Source organism: Lepisosteus platostomus, unplaced genomic scaffold (assembly GCF_059453375.1).
Source record: "Lepisosteus platostomus isolate fLepPlt1 unplaced genomic scaffold, fLepPlt1.hap1 Scaffold_42_H1, whole genome shotgun sequence".
NCBI classification, from domain to species: domain Eukaryota; kingdom Metazoa; phylum Chordata; class Actinopteri; order Semionotiformes; family Lepisosteidae; genus Lepisosteus; species Lepisosteus platostomus.
This window is the reverse complement of record NW_028291665.1, coordinates 573,541-579,651: the sequence shown is the minus strand read 5'-3', so window position 1 is coordinate 579,651 and position 6,111 is coordinate 573,541.

Sequence of the window (6,111 nt, the reverse complement as noted above, 5' to 3'; positions counted from 1 at the left end):
TCACGACGGTGGTCCTCTCTGTGCTGCAAAAAATCGAACTCAGGGAATTTCTTTTGCCCTCCTTTGAATAGAAAGCCGTGTAATTCAGTGTACGGGCTTTCTCGTGCAGTTTCATGGTTCTTGTAACCCAAATCCTACACTGGCCTGAAGTGTCCCCCCATTTCACAGCATTTTTCAGCTGATTTAAAATGTACCTAAAGGAGAAGCATTATTGAAGACCATCAATTACCAAGAGCTTTTGTCAAAGGTTTTGGTGGTCATTTTTAATGACCACAGAGCACTGTGACCTCGATTTTACATCTCATCCGAAAGACAGCGCCCTTTTACAACACAGCGTCTCCGTCACTATGCTGGGACATTGGAACCCGCACAGACCTCAGGGTGAGCGCCCCCCCGCCGGCACCATTAACACCGCTTCCAGCTGGAAGCTTTGTTTTTCCCTGTAGCTTACCCTCATCCGGGTACTGACCTGGCTCACACCTGCTTAGCTTCAGTGGGTTTTCAGTTGCGAGTTGCAGGGGGATGCAAGTGATGGAGCCGCTCACTGCAAAAGCCACTGCATTGGCCAGGAATCAAACCCAAGCCTCCCGCGTGGCAGGCAAGAATTCTACCACTGAAACACCAATGCTCAGTGTCTGGGCCTTCAAAAAAGACGCTTTTTTGGTGCTCTGTGCAAAAAGCGTCGACATATGCTTCCAGCTGCAAAATGCCATTCGCGGATGCTGAAGAATTTATTTCAAGGCAGCGGGTACAAGCGATTGGGCGTTTTAAAACCACCAGGAACAGCAAAGAGGCGCGCTTCTTTGCTTGCGCAGGAACACACCGACTGGAGGCGGACAACGTAGTTGGCAGGATTCGAACATGCGCGGGGAGACCCCAATGGATTTCTAGTCCATCGCCTTAACCACTCGGCCACGACTACAGCAAGCCCTGCTGCCGCTGCGTTCTTGCTACAATCTTACCTGGATCGCGAGGCGCCGGCGGAAGCCTATTTCAAAGTCGTTCTCCGTTTCAAAAAAACATTTCCAAAATACAAGCCTTGCAGACAGACACGCCTCAGAGGACTTAAGGGTGGCTTCATGTCGGAATGATAAAGTCTCCCCGTCCGGACATGAAAATGCCACTTTGTTACACACAAAAAAAGAATCAACAACAGAGAAATGCCCACAAGCATTTGAAAAGCCGCACCACGTCGCACTTGAAATAGCTCTTACATTAGTGGTAGACGCAGGAATCGCCTTTTTATTTACGCTCTTACCAACGCGATGGAAAGCAAAACAAAGCAAAGCAGAGCAAAACAAAACGAACAAACGAAAACCCTCACGTCCCGCACTTGCATATAACGCTGTTACGTGCCCAAGCGGTATTGTACGTCATCCTAGCACTGCACGCCGGTGCGTATGGTATATGGGAACGAGCACACGCCACGAATCGTCTCGAATCACTCCCTACAGCTGTAAGGTGCCTTGAAGCGTGCACCCCCAACATTCTTCTTTGCTCATCTGTGAAAGGTAAACTCTTGAGCAAACTCTGAACCAGCTCTAAGGAAACTAATCCGATTAGATGTTACTTTGACTCATCATTTAAGGGATCCTTGTTAATTGGAGAAATCAATGATTTCGAATGAATTCTGTATGCGTTAAAAGACAGCTATACACAGAAAACATGCAGGACACTGCTCATGATGTTTCCCGAGCCGAAACACAGTGCGTTTTTCCAAGCCATCTGACCAAGCCTGCCCACTGAAAACTGCAGGAGATCGTGTAAAGACGTTCAAGTTTGTAACTACTGCACGCACAGGAAGCAGAATAAATTCCTCTATTCAAACTGTCAAAGGTTTGCTTTGCGAACGCTGCAGGACATCGCACAATCTCTTTTGAACAGGGACAAACGATTTCTTATGGGGCGCAGTAAGTACAGACGTTTAAAAAGCTCCACTCATGCCAATGATGCAGCATGAAGAAGCGCAACCTAAAGTTTGCATTCCTAGCACCGTTGCAACCTAGCACTGTTGCATTCCCCGCATCAGTAGCTAAGAGAATATAATTTACGACTCTTGTTAATGCAGTTTCAGAAACCAGACTGAAATTTCTCAAGTATATTATTTGAATCCATTTGATGTTGGGCAACAACTATTCTTTCAAGACTTTTAGATTGAAATGGGACCTTTGAGACAGGCCTGTAGTTGTTAAGAACTTGTGGATCCAAATTTGACTTCTTAAGGAGCGGTCTAACAACCGCTACCTTAAATTGATCATGTACGACGCCTGACGCAAGCGATGCATTCATCATACTAATTATAGGTCCTGCCAGTCCTTCGAGGGAATCTTTGACTAGCTGAGTCGGGATGGGATCTAGCAAACAGGTGGTTTACTTTGTCTTACGTCTGTGTTCATGAGTCCACCATAAGAAGAAATCTGAACAGGAGCGGTGATCATGCGAGGTCACCACGGAGGAAACCACTGCTCTCCCCCCAAAAAAAACCACCACTGCCCCTCTCAAGTTTGCTAAAGACCACATGGACATCGCCCATTGGGAACACCTTACTATCACTAGTTTAAGAGACTCTTAAGGTCTTGCAGAGGTGCCTGTCTAATAGCATGCGCTTTGCAAGCTATAGGTGTTTAGGCTGAGGCAGAATGCCTGTTAACAAAATGTTTTTCTAAAGGGGCCTCGCACTCTTTTCCAAGCAATGGTCTCCATCCCCACCGAGTGTCACAATGTAGTCATGTCCTAGGACATCACCTGTTAGTCTCCATTTGTCTGCCACCAACACTTTAGGTTACGGGGTCACAACCGCACCCCGGAGACCAGAGGAGCCGTTGGCGTTCTGGCGGCGCAGATTGGGCTGAAGGTGGGGCGCTTGAATCTCGCTGTTGGAGGCCGTCTGAAACTGACCCAAGCCTTTCCCTTGAATTAAATGTAAATAAGAAATGAACCCCAGATGCACATGGAATCAATCACGTGTTTCCTTTGAGCCGTTTCAGAGACTGCTCCAGAGTTTACCTTGCACAGATGCGCAAAGATTAATGATGGGGGTGCACGCTTCCAGGCGTCCTACAACTGTAGGGACTGATTAGAGACAATTCGTAGCTTGTGCTCATTTCCCTCTATTCCCCGTGTTGCAGTGGTAGGATGACTTAAATTCCTGCTTCGACACGTAACGGGATTATAATCAAGTGCAGGAGCTGAGGGCTTTAGTTTTGTTTCGTTTTCCATGGCGTTCGTAAGCGCGCAAATCAAAGGCAATTCCTGCGTCTAACACGAATGTAAATGCTTTTGAAAGTGCAGTGTGGTGCAGCTTGTAAAATCCTTGTCCACATTTTTGGTTCGTTGATGTTTTTTCTGTCTGCCAAAGTTGCATTTTGACATCCGGACTGGGGGACTTTATCATTTGAACGTGAAGCCAGCCTTAAACCCTCTGAGGCGTGTCTGTCTGCCGGCACGAATCTTGTGAAAGGTATTTTTTTTAACGGAGAGCAACTTTAAAAAGGTTTCCGCAGCCACCTCGCAGTCCGTGTTTGATTATAGGAGGAATGCGGCGGCGGGGAGCTCGCATTTGTCGTGCTCGAGTGGTTAAGGCGATGGGCTCGAAATGCGTTGGGGCTTCCCCGCGCAGGTTCGAAACCTGCCGACTCCGGCGTCTGCCGCACGTCACCTTGTGCCTTCGCGGCAGAGGCGGAGTGCCGCTTCTCCTTTCCTGGTACTATAAAAACGCTAAATCGCTTGGCCCCGCTGCCATGGAAAGCAATTCTTCAGATAACCTAGATTTTGCGTTCGCACCTCTGGTGCTCTACTTATGCCTTTGAAAACCTAATGAATAAAGCTGTAAGAACCGACACGATGTGTAGGTGCTCTTAAAGCACGCAGTAAAGAACTGTTAACAGCAAGGGTTTCAGTGGGTTAACTGAGGAGAAGGCGTGATCGCTAATTGTTGACTTTTTATTTGGTGTTAGAAACACTCTTACTGTGCATGACGTGCAACAAATGTAGCCACAGAAATTGCATCACGCTTTCATGTATGCTATCGCAGACACCAACGTTGCCTAGATAGAAAACCGAAATAGCCGTGGGTTTGCTTGCTGGTCTGAAGGATCTCTCTTCGAATCTCTATCATTTGTCAATCGAAGTAAAAGGCGCTGCAATTTCATACGTTCAGAATCAAACCCGCAGCTGTTGTTCGACTTTATTGCTTGACTAATTACAACTGAGTGTCGCATGAGCAGTTACGTAAACTTGTCTGGTATATTTGAACACAAATGCCGTTCTTCAATTAAAACTAACAGTACATTGTCAGGGACATTCAGTTCTATACAAACAAGAGACAGACAAGAGAATATTTCTACCTTTCATGTGGACTACGTGTTGACTTACTGATCGGAATAATTGAAAAGTTCGGGTTCATAGCCGATGCAGTGCGTGCTAATTAGAACAGCAAAGCTGAGCTCTCAGCACCGTACTGAGCCCAGGTGTTTTTCTAAAGCTGTCAGGTGCAGTTCATTTACATGAAGGAAATCTCTTACTGGGTACTATTACAATGCAGTAAGTAGCACAGACTACTTAGGGAGTAGCCCGATGCATTTAAAAACAACCCGAGCCAGGCAGGAGTCGAACCTACAATCTCCTGATCTCTAGTCAGACGCGTTATCCAGTGTGATACTGCAGGACTGTAACCCAGTGAAATCAGCACTACAACTAGTAAAATATTACCCCCGGTCCATTCTTTTCCAAAAGTGAGAAACACCTGTTTTCTACATTTTGTCTGTTTTAAAACCATATCTCTTTAAACCAAACCAAGAGTTTGTCTTTTGCACTGATATTCTGATTCATTTCGATTTCAAAGAAAAAAAAAAACTTTATCTTCCAAAGCATCATAAAATTGTCCCTTCTTCCAGACTCTACTTCTCTCTTGTAGTAGTACAGCAGACCTTTACAGGTGTAGTGATTCATAGCCGTTTCAGGGACGCCAAATATGTAATGTTAGTGGCTCTCTGAAGGCACCAGTTCTGTAGGGTTTGGGCATTTACTGAGACAATTATTAATTGTAGCAGTAAATCACAAAGTTGATTCTTTTGATGGCTCTAGAGTCCAACCATGCGACATAACTCAAACAACGCACACACACAGGTGCTAATACACGAGGATACATTTATTAATACATAGAATATGCCTTAAACTAACAGATCTTATCGAGAGGGTTATCAGAATACAAAAGATATATATTCAATCAGTTACGAAGTGTTACATATATCAAGAGGACATACGTTCAGTATATCATTCATTAAGACCGTTTCATAAATGAACTTGGTTATAACTTCTACATTAGATACTCGAAACAAGTACATAACTCTTAGGAATTAAATTGATATCAACTGGTTGGGATAACAATTGAATTCTTGAGCTGTAATGCATTGAAGTTGAATACTCATCCAATCTTTGGGGATTCAGATCTCCTGCGGGCACAAAGAAACAGTTGCAGGCTGTTGCTGTCCAATCCGCGCTCTCTGGCTCGGTGCCAGGATGTGCTGTGCGGCTTGCGACGGTGCGCTGCTGATGCTCACTGACCGGCTAGTTAGTGTTGGCTTTAACTAGCAAAGTTTGTGCACAGGAGAAAAGATGACTGTGGGTCCCAGCAAGTCAGGAAGAGGACCGGTTCGTTCCTAATGAAGAGCTAGTTCTGAATAGTGATTCAGCTGTCCACAGTTCCGACCTGTTCACGAGGCCTGCTGCTGGTTACTCTCTGGCAACCTCCACTCTAGACTCTTAGAACAAAGGAAAGTTCTGGCACTCGGACACACTGGCCGTTCCGTGGTTGTCCGGGCTGAGTCTCAGGATGGTCAGGAGGCGCGCTGCGAGGATGTCCTGCCCTTGGGAGCCTTCTGCTCCTGGGCCGTCCTGCCCTGGAATTCTCCTTTGAATTCCCTTTAGAACAGTCCACAGAATCCTCTCCAGAATCCCTTCTGAATCTTGTTGAATCTCTGTGTTGCCTGTTTTTACCTGGAGGAACTTCAGCTCATTGATTGGCTGAAAGTTCCATGGGCATCAGAGTCCCACGTGGGTTACTCGGCCCTACCAGTCCCTGATTGGTTGATCAAGGTGAGATATGAGTCA